Source organism: Gastrolobium bilobum, unplaced genomic scaffold (assembly GCF_033153095.1).
Source record: "Gastrolobium bilobum isolate Gb01-03AN ecotype WA unplaced genomic scaffold, APGP_CSIRO_Gbil_v1 utg23135, whole genome shotgun sequence".
NCBI classification, from domain to species: domain Eukaryota; kingdom Viridiplantae; phylum Streptophyta; class Magnoliopsida; order Fabales; family Fabaceae; genus Gastrolobium; species Gastrolobium bilobum.
Genome location: NW_026899260.1, coordinates 20,727 through 37,222, shown reverse-complemented (window position 1 = coordinate 37,222; position 16,496 = coordinate 20,727).

Below are 16,496 nucleotides of genomic sequence, written 5' to 3'. Positions count from 1 at the left end.
TTTTAACGCTTTTAATTTTATATGGAATAAGTATGGTTATGTGTTTCCATTCCGCACTCTGATATTTGCATTCGTAAAGTTTAAATTTAGACTTCCGCGCGTTGAATGCATGATGAAGGTTCACCCTATATGTATTTTCACATTTGGGGTGTTACATATGTCCTAAAGAATTTGGAAAGTCAGAGAAAATAAAGTGTCAGATCAGAGGATCTGAGATAGGATATGTAACACCCTCCCTTGTATGCATCCAAGAGAGTTGTTTGTTAAGCGGATTAGAGTTCTTTAATCATATTTTAAAGACTGAAAATCACTTTTACAATGTCAATTAAAACTTATAATTGAAATCGGGTTCGTCACAAAAATAAAAGTATACTTTCAAAATTTCTCAACTACTGAAAATATAACTTTCCTGGAAGACCTTTCTGTCTTTAAAAATTCTTATAAAATTCACTTCAACGATTCAAAAATATATTCTTTGTAATCTAGAAACTAGACATCCGGGGCTTCACGTTCATATAAAATAATAGTGATTTGGAGTTCGGTTGCCCCTCGAAACATAACTCGCAAAATAAGAGAGAAAGTAGTGGAAATATCACAAATGTCCTGGCTGGTAAAATTCATAATAAATCGATCTTTTCGAATTTCTTTGCAAGGTTTATATATAATGAAACTAGACACCTGGGGCTACGCGTGCATATAAATTATAAGAACATTGGAGGTCTGTAGCCCCAGTACGACAACTTACAAAGTGCTCGCAAAGACTTTTCAAAACTCAGCATTTAGATAACATGTCAAAATCCTTTTCGCAAACGTTTCAACATCTGTTTCGAAAATACTTGCTGGTCATAAAATCGTAAGGCAATAATAAAATAATAGTTCACAGTAATAAAAGCTTCTCAATTTCACACAGTCATCCATAAAATATCACATCAATAGCAGCATGCCGAAACAGTAGAAGCCAACAGCAAATATCCAAGTCCTCAAAAGCTTTTACGTCCTCCTGCCATTTTGTAAAAATAGCAGCCCCAAAGGGGTGAGAGAAAATCCCAGTAGTGTGGCAACAAAACCATAATGCAACAATATTAACTAGGCACAAAATCACAAATAGTCACTTCAAACATTTAATCCTTTTCATTATATATCATAACGCGTATATAACGCCCTTTTTCCTTTACGCTCATAGCACCGTCGTGCGCGTAGCATCACAGTGGGTATTCCTAATGGCTCCCATGAAGGTGAATCCCACTGTGGAACCTATGCGGACTGAAGCCAAGTGTCCCCTCTCCTGGTACCAGGCATGCCTATATGATGCATGCTCAGTCACATGTCCTCAATACAAATATATATATATATATTCAAGATGTCATGAATCAAGTATACATGCCATGTTATGTAATCGCACCCAACAGAAAAATGTATTATGATGTAAAATGCATGCATATATCATATCATCCTTTCATATTCTTACCATTGGCTCATCATCATCATTAAATACATAGAACAAATGTGAGCAACACATCACAACTCCATACACTAGCCAATAGTCACAATAGGTAATACCTCCTACACATACCTTGAGTCTTTACCATTTTATTTTATCAAAGCATGATCAACCAGCCCACACTTTTAGAAGTTAGCACACCTAAACATTGGGTACCAACAATCAGAATTCACATCTACTATTCTAATAAAATGCATGTACTTTCCGGGCTTTCAATACAAGACTTCTAACCAATTTACCATGCATACCTGTTATTTAATTTTTTGTTTTAACTTTAGTTTTTGCCAAAGATTAACAATTAACATTAATATAAATCCCGAAGCATTTAATTTGGTTGTCTTCACCATTAATTAGGTGCTACCAATTTTCCTTTACATAGCCTTGATTCTCTATGCCTGTGGTTTCGGTTTCTTGTCCATTAACAAGGCTTCCAATCTTTATATTTTGATCAATTATCATGCTTCTAATGTTAATGTTTTCTACCTTGAATTTTATCCTTCCAATTGATAGAATTTAATAAAATCCCATAGTTCCCATGAACACACAGATTCGGTTTTAAGTCCATCATCTAAGGTCCTATATTATTTATTTTATTTCTTTTTTCTTTTTCTAGCAAAACAGTGCCTTTGTCACTTATGCGTGGTCCATTTATTTTTCATCATGCTATCTACATACTCCTAAGCACATGCAAAGCCTATTAACATTTTTCTGATTCAAAGAGCAGCCCAACAAAATGAAGAGAGCAATTTCCAAACTTATAATTCGGATTTCAAGGTTCTTTTTCTAATTTAATTGTTTTGACTTAGGGCTTCCTTTAACAATCGATGGCAGTGACATAATCGTGGTCTTCCTTGTAGGTAGTTTCGGATTCTGCCCCTAAATTGGGTGCCACAATTTAGTCTTTACACAATATAATCTACAAAGCTTAAGGTGCACTAATTAAAGCTCAAACATGCTGTCAATAAAATCTATAAACACATTCAAAGCTTGGTTCACATCTGATTTCTTGATTCCAATGCTAATTATTTTTCTGTCTTTAATATTTATTCCACCAATTTCTAGCAATTGACAAAAATCCTTAGGTTCCTTATGCCCACAGATTCGGTTTTAGGACCATCACTAGTGGCTTGAAATTCTCAATTACATGATCTACTCTTCAAGACTAAGGGTGCGCTATAAAGACTCACACACATGCTGTCCATAAAGATTTTATCACATATATGGTTACCTACATCATGTTATTCCAACAAATAGTCCAACAATGGGGAGGGTAGTTCTTCAAACCCCTAACAATCGATTTAGCTATGGATAAGCACATTCAAGCACACTGCCTTCAGCCAATTAACACATGTAAAACTTGATTACTGTTTCTAAATTTAAAGTACAGCTTAACAAAATTATTGGAAACCCTTTCCAAGTTCACAAAATACCGATTTCAGTTTGCTAATATTAAGAGTCCCAAGGCTTGTTCAAATATGCAGAAACAAGTGAATGTAATTGACAAAACTTAACCTCTTTGTGTCACACATGCAACGGCTGGACAGTGGGGGAAAGAAGGTTTGAAATTCGACTCACCTCCTTGGATGTACTCAAAATCATCAATCGGCCCAAAGGGTAACAGCCAAGGAAATCAGACCGCACTCTAATGCTCCATATGCTCCAAGGTTTCGAATTCTACTACATGCAACAGAGAACAACTCCATTTAAACGAGTGAGGTGTGAATGAACCAGGAAACTATGGGGACCTCACCTTGTTGCTAAGTGCGGTTCTGCCAATTAGGAGAGGAGAGGAAAGTGCAATGTAAGTTTGCTCCCTGCTCAAGAAGCACATGGTTTCAGCGACATGCAAGAGGCTTAATATACTCTCCAAGGATTAGATTCCCAGCTCTTGGTATTTGTGGCTCGGCTGAACTAAAGGGAAGAAAAATTGCTAGGTTGCTTGTCACTCGTTCATGTGGCTTGCGGCTTGGAGGGTAAGAAGATTGGGAAGGAACAGAGCTTGTAACCTTGCTGCTGATGTTCAACCCAGCGCTCAAGAGGGAAGAAGAAACTTGAAAGCTGGTTGAGATTTGTTCTGCTGCAGATGTGGCATACGATCTTGAGGAGAAAAATAAAGGAACTGGGTTCTGGGTACCAATTCACAACTCAGATTTTTTTCCAACACCTAATCAGCGCTCGGGTGGCTGAAGATGGGAAGGGAAATATTCATTTTCTTGTGTGGTCCTTTGTCTGCGCGTGGAAAGGGAGGAAGGATGAATTTGGGTTGGGTTTTATTCAAAAGAATTAGACATAATGGTTAGCTGATTACCCTTCTCATCAACGCTTAGAAAGGGAACAAAATGGATAGGATAAATGAAGGTTTCTATTGACCAATCAGGTTACATGCAAGGGAATTACTTTCACCTAATTGGATGCAGAAGGTGGCAAAATTTGATCTCTTAGGGCATGTAATAACCCAAAAATCTTGTAATCGAAATTAGCCTAATGAATTGAAATGAAAAGGGATCAAGTCCATATTCAGTGAACGAGTAGCCTTGAATAAGCAACATTAGTCATAAGTTAGAACCCATTTAAAATAAGATAAGTAGTAACTTAACCCAATGTGGTTTAAAGCCCAAACAATGTCATAGCCCAACCCACTTAAGAATCTAAATAAGTTAAGATCAAGTGAGAAAGGATATAAGCCCAAAGCAATGCAAGCCCATTTTATGAATTGAATAAGGAATAGCCCAATTAGTAAGTACATAAAGACCCAAGCCCACACCACTCAAACAAAGCCTAAGCCCATTTACTAATGATCAAACCTCTCCATCAACACTATTGGGCCGAAAACACCACTATGCCCAATCCAATTCAAAGATAAGCCCTAGATGAGGTGGCAACACATGATAGGAAGAATTTGTATGAAATTACACCTCCCCACATGATAACTTCGGCCATGACAAGGAGAGAAGGAAAGGAAGTTGTGTTCACATTCCCCTAGGCGCTAAATAAGGAAGGAAAAGTGATGAAGGAGTTTGTGTAAGAAATACTCCAAACCTAACCAATGCATGTGACTTACTTTAACCAAAAGCAACATTACTTTCCCTTAAGCTACCTTGGAGGGCGCACACATGACAAGAAAAGGAAAGCTTTCTTCTTACACACTCAAGCCATGCATGACACAAGTCTTTCCATCTCCCAAGGTAACACATCAAGGGAACATAAACCAAGATTCCCTTCATAAAAGTAGGCTCACTTTCCCTCTTCCCTAGGCGCACAAGTCTTCCCCAATGCATGATTAAAAAGGTGAAGCCACCTTTTCTCCATCTCCCTAGGCGCAATAATTAGCATGAAAAGGGAAGACTTGTTCTTACACACCTTATGATGAGTGTGACATACTCAAGGTGATTCCCAAACCCCATGCATTGGGAAGTCCCAAAGACACTCTATCCTAGAATTCAATTATGGAAGGCTAAAAGACAAAAGGCCCTACACATTAACCAACATTTCTTCAATGATGATTAAAGCAAGTAACATTGGTACACGCAAAGACCTTCCTCCTTCCCATGCACCTCATTCCCCAAAGTAATTAAGGATGCACCTCGTTTCCCTAACCAAGGCATGTCATACAAAAGTTCTTCTCCCCATGCACACCACCCTTCAAGCAATTAATGTGAGCCTTATCTTCCTTCCACTTAGGCGCTACACACATAGAACCCCTTCGATTCACGCGCACCACTTCCTAAGTGAATAATGATGAAGTTTTGTTTCCTAGATAGAAATGCAAGAGTCCCCCATGCGTATGACACCTTGAGTGTCCTACACTCTACACACTATCATTACCCCTTCCCCATGCTTATGACAACCTTGAACAATGTGAGGAGACTTGCTTACCCCACACTCAACCAAGACCTAGCCTATCCTATCATAGGCATGATGATTAGGGAGACTTGAATAAAAAGGTGTACAAACAAAGGCCCCTCCCCTTCCTAGCCGTACACTACCCAAACAAACCAAGCAAGTAAAACACTCAAACACTTCATCCTTCTCTACTCCTAAGCCTCGGCCATAGCAAGTTCAAGGACCTAGGATCATCTCAAAATTATTCTAAGCTCTCCAAACCCTCTTGTCTTCACCCACATAGGTAAGGTAAAGGCTTCACCTCATTTCGTTTGGTGTAGACTAAGGATCCCTAAGTTTCCACTCTCTTTGTGTAGCAAGAGACCAAGAGGTGGTTGGAAGCAACTCTCAACTCAAGGCTCCTTGAAGATCAAGTGTGAAGCATTAGATAAAGTTGTATTATCATCATTAAGGTAAGACCTCATCTCTTCAAGCTAGTAGAATGAACCCTAACCACTCTACATGACTAGATCTTGGACTAATAAAGCCATGCATGCATCTATCATCCTAGAAATCATCTCCTATTTTATACCATCTCTACATGGCCGAACTTAAATGATATGCATGCACTCTCCAAATCTTCAAAACATTGGCTAAACAACCTAAACCTAAAATGGCCGAATGTGATGTATAGGGAAGTATAGTCTAAAGTCTGATTTAAGGATCAACCATTTTATATGAGCATTTAAGCCATGAACATGTTATCAAAAATGTCCTCTAGGTATACACCCCTAAATGGTCGAACCCCAACAAGCTTAGAAAAGAAATTTGTGAATGTTTTCTTAAGTATCATGATGTATGGCCGAAATGGATAGGACCTATGCATGAGAACAACTAGTGAAAATCATCTCCTAAGGCATTTCATCAAAAAGGGCTGAACCTATGTCAAGAGGAATATTAAGTTTAGATCTTTAATTTTAGAACTATGTACTAAGGATGGTTATGTTATTAGGCCGAACCAAAGGAACAAGAAAGGACCAGAACCACCTTGAACTCTTGGGAAGTGATAAGACAAGACTATTGTGTAAGTGATTTATGGTTGTTGAAGCGGCTACCCTATGGTTGCCACCCCTTTATGTTAAAGTGAGGTTTGACTGCAATATGTTATATGATGCATTACATGATATGTTTGGTTGTTTGGAACTAATGTTTATTCATGCAAGTTTTGTAAGATGGCCTGTGCACTAATACCACAGAGGCAACCTGACGAGGACCCTGGGTATTCGTCCATAAGACCATGGAGAGTAATTGCCATGGCAGGATTGGTATGATGATATGAAAGCATGATTATTTTCCAAACTATGTTTCCAATGTTTTGCCATTCTATTATTGTACATGTTATTATGTGACTATTGCAGGAGTAAGCATCATGGTTTGGAGGTTGCTCCAACTGTGAGTCCTTACTGAGACCCCCAATCTCACCCCTCTTTGGGGAAACCCACTTTCAGGAAAAAAATGACTAAATGGGTAAGACAGGGAAGGAGGCTGGTACGAGTTGAAGAGGAACCTGCGCAACCACGTGCAGTTGATAATGACTCCAAAATAACGGAGATATTTGAGAACTTACTGGCCGAAGGAAGACTCTTGGAGGCAGACTATATTATATCTGCTCTAGCTGGGCCCATGTGGCTTGAATAGGCACCTTCCTAAGGGTGTACCTAAGTTCTAATTTGGGATGACTGTAATAGACTATGCCACTTAGATTATTTTGAACCTCTTATATGCCTTTGAAGTACTATCTTTTGGAATGTTTATGTTTTTATGGACTTATGAATTTAGTAGGAAAGATTAAGTAACATAAGCCATTATCCGCATAAGACACTTAAGTAACTACCCACTAGGTAGTAGTCAACACTAAAATTATGATCATGTAAGTGAGCTCCTAAAATAGCGCATAAGTATAAGTAGGGTAACCAAGTAGAGATTAATTTGTAAGTAGACCGTAGACAAAGAAAAAGAGAAACTCATGACTAGAGGAATAGATAAGTTAGGGGAATGAACGAAATTAATTCCCATTAGTAAATTTTAAGTTAACCACGCTTAAGTACATGGATTCCGCGCATTGAATGTCAAGCAATGTTACACCTTTGATGGCCTCATTAAGGGTGTTACATTTTTATGGTATCAGAGCAAATTTCTGATCTTTAGGATGAGAATTACACTCTAACTCCTTTATTTTACCTGTAACATATGTGCAGCATTATGCCTCCACGTAGGGTACCTACTCGCAGTAACCCGCAAGGACAAGAGGACATACAAGGCCAGATTAACACCTTACGGGACACCATTACCCAGATGCAGACTAATGCAGGGGAAATGTTCCAAAATATTCTGAATGAAATCAGGCGCCACCCTCACAACGCGACCAATAATAATAACGTCGCAAGTGGCTCAGGCACTGGAGGAACAGGTAGTGGCGGACCCCAACCGCAGCCAGAACATGGAGCGGCTGGCCGAAATAATCAAGATCTGCTGCTGACATTTAGGAAGCACAAGCCACCCTCCTTTCAGGGAGGACACGATCCAATAGTAGCTGTGCAGTGGCTACAGGCCATGGACAAAATATTCAGAGTGGTTCAATGCACCGATGATCAAAAGGTGCTATTCTCAGTATATATGTTGGAAGGAGACGCCCATCATTGGTGGGCTAATGCGTCCCAACCCTTGGTGATGCAAAATGTGGCAATTTCGTGGGCCATGTTCGAAGAAATGTTCTTGGAGAAGTATTTCCCGATGTCAATCCGGGATAGCAAGCAAGGCGAGTTTGATCGACTCGTGCAAGGAACCATGACGGTGGATCAGTATCATGCTAAATTCAACGAACTACTCCGACTGGCAACTTACCGAGGAACTATGCCCATGCCAGACTTCCTGGCAGCAAAATTTCAAAGGGGTTTATCCGCTAGGATTGCGGAACTGGTAGCTGGCAACGACCCCTGTGACCTAGCCACCCTGGTGAACAGATGTAGAAAGGTGGAAGCGATAGGATTGCAAGCAAGGAAGCCTGCAGAGACCAGCGGATCTGGAACCAAAGCTCCGATGGCTAAGAATGGACAATGGAGAGGAAAACGCGAAGGCAGACCGTGGCAGCCCAGGCGTGATGGTAACAAGTTCAAGAGGCCCGGGAATCCTCGGGGAAATGGCAACAGGGCTCCCAATTGCCCCAAATGTAAGAAGGCCCATTTTGGCAACTGTTTGAATGGGTCGACACAATGTTACAAGTGCGGCCAAGAAGGACACTTCATCAAAGATTGTCCACAATGGGGAGAACAACAGACAGCCGCTGAGGCGCCAAGAGTGGGCAGAGTGTACACGCTGGATCAACATGTGGCGGACCAGGCGGCCGAACTAGTTAAAGGTACGATCAATATATGTGATGAAGAACTATCTGTTTTATTTGACTCTGGTGCGACCAATTCCTTCATTGCTGATTATGTGGCAAAAGCCTTTAACCTAACTATGAGCCCAATGCAATCCCCTATGCAAGTCACCTCTGCGACGGGGGAAGTGACAGTGTCTCACTTCACATGTAGAGGTGTAGAATTCAGATACAAAGGAAAGAAGTACAACCAAGACTTCATAATCCTCCCCTTAGCCAAACTGAACCTGATTTTGGGAATGGATTGGCTGGCCAAACAACACGTAGTAATTGATTGTAACAGCCGAAGTATAATAGTCGGCGGGGATATGATGGGGACCCCACTCCCCAATACTCCACCGGTCGAATCGGGAGATTGCACTTTCATGCTAATAGCCGGTCTAGTAGGTGCGAGCGAGATCCCGTTGATGAACATTCCCGTGGTCAAAGAATTCGAGGATATATTTCCTGACGACATTACCACCTTTCCCCCTGAAAGGGAAGTGGAGTTTTCTATTGAACTTATTCCCGGGACTGGACCAATCTCAATTGCACCCTACCGTATGTCTCCCCTTGAATTGGTAGAATTGAAGAAGCAATTAGAAGACCTGCTAGGGAAGAATTTCATCCGACCCAGTGTATCCCCGTGGGGAGCACCAGTTCTATTCGTAAGGAAGAAGGACGGATCAATGAGACTTTGCACAGACTATCGGCAACTCAACAAAGTGACTGTCAAGAACAAATACCCATTGCCTCGTATCGAGGACTTAATTGATCAGTTAAGAGGTGCAAAGGTGTTTTCGAAGATTGATCTTCGATCAGGATATCATCAGATCCGGATCAAACCGGAGGACATCCCGAAGACAGCTTTCAGATCAAGATACGGGCACTATGAGTACTTGGTCATTCCCTTCGGATTGACTAATGCCCCGGCAGTATTCATGAGCTACATGAACCAGATCTTCCAACCTTACTTGGATCGATTCGTGGTCGTATTCATCGATGACATACTGATATACTCGAAGAGCAAAGAGGAGCATGAAGAACACTTGAGAATTGTGCTACAGGTATTGCGGGAGAAACAACTGTATGCGAAACCATCAAAGTGTGAATTCTGGTTGCCAGAGATTCAGTTTCTTGGACATGTAATTTCAGAGAAAGGAGTAGCAGTGGATCCCAGCAAGATTGAAGCAGTAGTAGATTGGGAACGACCAAAGACTGTCACAGAGATAAGGAGCTTCCTTGGACTAGCAGGATACTATCGGAGATTCATTGAAGGATTCTCGAAGCGGGTATTGCCACTTACCCGATTGACAAGAAAGCAGGTCCCTTTTGTGTGGACAGAGGAATGTGAAGCTTGTTTCCAAGAGTTAAAGAGAATGTTGACTACAGCTCCAGTACTGACACTGCCAGACCCGGAGGAACCATTTGAGGTATACTGTGATGCCTCCAAGATAGGCTTGGGATGTGTACTGATGCAGCATGGCAGACCAGTAGCATATGCATCCCGACAGTTGAAGCCGCATGAAGAAAACTACCCCACTCACGATCTAGAACTAGCAGCGATCGTGTTTGCCCTGAAGATATGGCGTCATCACCTGTACGGTGCAACCACAACAGTTTATAGCGATCACAAGAGCCTCAAGTATTTGTTTGATCAAAAAGAACTGAACATGAGACAGCGTCGTTGGATGGAGTTCATAAAGGACTACAACTTTGAATTGCAATACCATCCCGGCAAGGCGAACGTAGTTGCAGATGCCTTGAGCAGAAAAACCAGAATGGTCACAAGCATGATGATAGCCGAGCATCAACTGATAGAGGACTTCCGAAACTTAGGCCTAGCAGTGATGAATAGCGAATGCGAGGCCGAATATTGGGCGGTGCAGATCACCGACGAACTACTAGAAAAGATCAAACAGGCTCAGCAAGCCGTCGACTGTTTAAAGAGGCTAAGGAATCAATCTGGTGTGAGCCTGAACCAGCAAGGTATAATTACCTTCCAAGGGAGAATAGTTGTCCCTACGAAGCTCTTGAGAGAGGAAGTCATGGAGCTAGCACATAAGAGCCAATACTCAATACACCCAGGAGCCACCAAGATGTACGCAGACTTGAAAAAGAATTTCTGGTGGAAAGGAATGAAGAGAGATGTGGGAAGATACGTAAGCAAGTGCATGGTGTGTCAGAAAGTAAAGATTGAGCATCAGCGGCCGGCAGGCACCCTACAGCCCTTGAGCATCCCCGAGTGGAAATGGCAGAGTATATCTATGGACTTCGTAACCAGCCTACCCAGAACTCAAGCAGGCTATGATGCCATCTGGGTAGTGGTCGACAGATTGACCAAATCAGCTCACTTTATACCGGTAAAAGGAACTTACACGACAGAGAAATTGGCTCAGATTTATGTAAAAGAGATTGTAAGATTACATGGCGTCCCTGAGAGCATAATCAGTGATCGGGATCCTAAGTTTACGTCCCGGTTCTGGTATTCATTACAGCAGGCGTTTGGGACCCAACTGCGATTGAGCACGGCATATCACCCCCAAACAGATGGGCAGACAGAAAGAACAATACAAACACTTGAAGACATGTTAAGAGCCTGCGCTTTAGAGAAGGAAGGTTGTTGGGATCAGTATCTGCCATTGGCAGAATTCTCTTACAATAACAGTTATCATGCCAGTATCGGTATGGCCCCGTATGAAGCACTTTATGGAAGGAGGTGTCGTACACCTGTATGCTGGGAAGAAGTGGGCGACAGAGAAATGTTCGGGCCGGACATGGTGAAAGAAACGACAGAGCAGATTAAGATGATCCGCGACAGGTTGCGGAAAGCCCAAGATCGGCAGAAAAGTTATTATGACTTGAAGCACCGACCCCTAGAATTTGAAGTAGGGGATCATGTGTTCATCAAGCTCTCCCCTGTTACTGGTGTTGGTAGAGCTCTCGGTGTAAAGAAGTTAAGCCCACGCTATATCGGTCCCTATCAGATTCTGAAAAGGGTAGGACCAGTAGCCTATCAGTTAGCATTACCACCCAATCTGGCAAATCTTCACGATGTATTCCATGTAAGCCAATTAAAGAAATATTTGGCAGATCCCTCACATGTGGTGTTACCGGATGCTGTGGAAGTAAGACCCAACTTGAAGATTCCGGTAGTACCCTACAAAATTCTAGACAGAGAAGAGAAGCGCCTTCGCAGCAAGGTGATACCAATGGTAAAGGTACAATGGCAAGGAAGGACTACCGAAGAAGCAACCTGGGAGCGAGAAGACGAGATCCGGCAGAAGTACCCCGACTTAGAATGTTTGTAATTTTCGGGACGAAAATTTTATTAGGTAGGGTGGATGTAATAACCCAAAAATCTTGTACTCGAAATTAGCCTAATGAAATGAAATGAAAAGGGATCAAGTCCATATTCAGTGAACGAGTAGCTTTGAATAAGCAACATTAGTCATAAGTTAGAACCCATTTTAAATAAGATAAGTAGTAACTTAACCCAATGTGGTTTAAAGCCCAAACAATGTCATAGCCCAACCCACTTAAGAATATAAATAAGTTAAGATCAAGTGAGAAAGGATATAAGCCCAAAGCAATGCAAGCCCATTTTATGAATTGAATAAGGAATAGCCCAATTAGTAAGTACATAAAGACCCAAGCCCACACCACTCAAACAAAGCCTAAGCCCATTTACTAATGATCAAACCTCTCCATCAACACTATTGGGCCGAAAACACCACTATGCCCAATCCAATTCAAAGATAAGCCCTAGATGAGGTGGCAACACATGATAGGAAGAATTTGTATGAAGTTACACCTCCCCACATGATAACTTCGGCCATGACAAGGAGAGAAGGAAAGGAAGTTGTGTTCACATTCCCCTAGGCGCTAAATAAGGAAGGAAAAGTGATGAAGGAGTTTGTGTAAGAAATACTCCAAACCTAACCAATGCATGTGACTTACTTTAACCAAAAGCAACATTACTTTCCCTTAAGCTACCTTGGAGGGCGCACACATGACAAGAAAAGGAAAGCTTTCTTCTTACACACTCAAGCCATGCATGACACAAGTCTTTCCATCTCCCAAGGTAACACATCAAGGGAACATAAACCAAGATTCCCTTCATAAAAGTAGGCTCACTTTCCCTCTTCCCTAGGCGCACAAGTCTTCCCCAATGCATGATTAAAAAGGTGAAGCCACCTTTTCTCCATCTCCCTAGGCACACACGGTCACCAAGGAGTCACATGACCAAACTCTTCACTTCCTCTCAACCTTGGCCAAACAACAAAGGAAGCAAGGAAACCCTAGTTCAAATTCACACTCAACCCTCCTTGAATTATGAGCTTTCATCATGAATAGACTTGAATAAAAAATTAGGAAAATATCTTCCCTCTTTCCCCCTATGTCACGGCCATCAACTAAGGCAAGCAAGGATTGCTTTTCTCCCACTCAAACCTCTCACCAAGACCAAACAAATGCCAAGTGTAATACATGCAAAGGTCACAAAGAACAACCATCTCTCCTCCCTTTACATGTTCGGCCATTCCATCAACAAAGACAAGGAAAGATGTCTCACACTCAAGCATCACTCACTCACCACCAATGCATGTGAATAACTTCCTCCACACTCTCAAGTAACACTCAAGCACCTCTAACCTAATACCCCAAGGAAATGATGACTAGGCTTGAATAAAAGAACAAGCAAAGAGCTTCCTCCTCCCCCTAAGGCCGTGAAGCACTAAGCATCAAGACAAAGAATCCTTCTCCCTCACACCTTGGCTTCGGCCATCCCTTTCCCAAACAAACCAAGCAAGTAAAATACTCAAACACTTCATCCTTCTCTACTCCTAAGCCTCGGCCATAGCAAGTTCAAGGACCTAGGATCATCTCAAAATTATTCTAAGCTCTCCAAACCCTCTTGTCTTCACCCACATAGGTAAGGTAAAGGCTTCACCTCATTTCGTTTGGTGTAGACTAAGGATCCCTAAGTTTCCACTCTCTTTGTGTAGCAAGAGACCAAGAGGTTGTTGGAAGCAACTCTCAACTCAAGGCTCCTTGAAGATCACGTGTGAAGCATTAGATAAAGTTGTATTATCATCATTAAGGTAAGACCTCATCTCTTCAAGCTAGTAGAATGAACCCTAACCACTCTACATGACTAGATCTTGGACTAATAAAGCCATGCATGCATCTATCATCCTAGAAATCATCTCCTATTTTATACCATCTCTACATGGCCGAACTTAAATGATATGCATGCACTCTCCAAATCTTCAAAACATTGGCTAAACAACCTAAACCTAAAATGGCCGAATGTGATGTATAGGGAAGTATAGTCTAAAGTCTGATTTAAGGATCAACCATTTTATATGAGCATTTAAGCCATGAACATGTTATCAAAAATGTCCTCTAGGTATACACCCCTAAATGGTCGAACCCCAACAAGCTTAGAAAAGAAATTTGTGAATGTTTTCTTAAGTATCATGATGTATGGCCGAAATGGATAGGACCTATGCATGAGAACAACTAGTGAAAATCATCTCCTAAGGCATTTCATCAAAAAGGGCTGAACCTATGTCAAGAGGAATATTAAGTTTAGATCTTTAATTTTAGAACTATGTACTAAGGATGGTTATGTTATTAGGCCGAACCAAAGGGACAAGAAAGGACCAGAACCACCTTGAACTCTTGGGAAGTGATAAGACAAGACTATTGTGTAAGTGATTTATGGTTGTTGAAGCGGCTACCCTATGGTTGCCACCCCTTTATGTTAAAGTGAGGTTTGACTGCAATATGTTATATGATGCATTACATGATATGTTTGGTTGTTTGGAACTAATGTTTATTCATGCAAGTTTTGTAAGATGGCCTGTGCACTAATACCACAGAGGCAACCTGACGAGGACCCTGGGTATTCGTCCATAAGACCATGGAGAGTAATTGCCATGGCAGGATTGGTATGATTACATGAAAGCATGATTATTTTCCAAACTATGTTTCCAATGTTTTGCCATTCTATTATTGTACATGTTATTATGTGACTATTGCAGGAGTAAGCATCATGGTTTGGAGGTTGCTCCAACTGTGAGTCCTTACTGAGACCCCCAATCTCACCCTTCTTTGGGGAAACCCACTTTCAGGAAAAAAATGACTAAATGGGTAAGACAGGGAAGGAGGCTGGTACGAGTTGAAGAGGAACCTGCGCAACCACGTGCAGTTGATAATGACTCCAAACTAACGGAGATATTTGAGAACTTACTGGCCGAAGGAAAGCTCTTGGAGGCAGACTATCTTATATCTGCTCTAGCTGGGCCCATGTGGCTTGAAGAGGCACCTCCCTAAGGGTGTACCTAAGTTCTAATTTGGGATGACTGTAATAGACTATGCCACCTAGATTATTTTGAACCTCTTATATGCCTTTGAAGTACGATATTTTGGGATGTTTATGTTTTATGGACTTATGAATTTAGCAGGAAAGATTAAGTAACATAAGTCACTATCCGCATAAGACACTTAAGTAACTACCTACTGGGTAGTAGTCAACACTAAAATTATGATCATGTAAGTGAGCTCCTAAAGTAGCGCATAAGTGTAAGTAGGGTAACCAAGTAGAGATTAATTTGTAAGTAGACCGTAGACAAAGAAAAAGAGAAACTCATGACTAGAGGAATAGATAAGTTAGGGGAATGAACGAAATTAATTCTCATTAGTAAATCTTAAGTTAACCACGCTTAAGTACATGGATTCCGCGCATTGAATGTCAAGCAATGTTACACCTTTGATGGCCTCATTAAGGGTGTTACAACTGGCTTATTTAGCCACGTTCATTTAGCTACATTTGAAAAGTAGCAAATTCTGTTCAAAATTTTTGAAAATTAGCCACGTTTTGGTCGTAGCCAAAGAACCGTAGCTATTTGGGCACTAGCTGAATTTTTTGGCACTTGCTAACATGTCATGCTGGCTCCGCCACTGCCGTCGTGCTCAACCCATATTGTCACCCCTAAATTTACATATAAAGTAGAGTCATCAAAACAGGCTATCTCTTCCTGTTAGGCCCTAGCTCGCACGAGTTAAGGCAAAAAATCCTACAAATAAAAAAGCCTGCATGAGCCAAAAACTTATATAATCCCACGAGATAGGGCCTGTCCACGAGCCAAAATTTCATATCAGTCAATCATTTGTCATTAATTAAAATTGTGACAGTAGCAAACAGGCATCACCAAAACCTTATCTGAAATTTCCATCCCTGATCCATCTACCGCTCCCAACTTCTACACTATATAATCAACTATAATGGAAAGAACAAAAAATCTTTACGTAATCCTCCAAGACAAGCAATCAATGAGATAAAATAAACCATGTTGTCATATAATTGAATGGAAATTGATTTCTCCGGAGAAACTATTCCCCTATTACAGACTAATAAAAATGTCTCATCCATCTTTTTTCTTTAATATAATGAGTCCCGTATATTTAATGGGTATGCTGAAGAGGAATAATTTCTTCTGCAACATGAGAAACTAGGAAAACTATTGCCACTTTGTTATTCCTTACTTTAACATAAATTCGTTACATTAATTATGCATTTGCTACTTTAGAGTAATAACCAACAAAATAGCTTTAGGCTTCTTTTCAATGGTATGAGATTCACCATTATTGCCTTTATTTTATTTAGCTGTTGATTTCATTAGCAATTTTCGTCTAGCTTCTTTCCTTTGTCATTATTTTCTATCATCCCACCATAGCGGAATGTGGTTG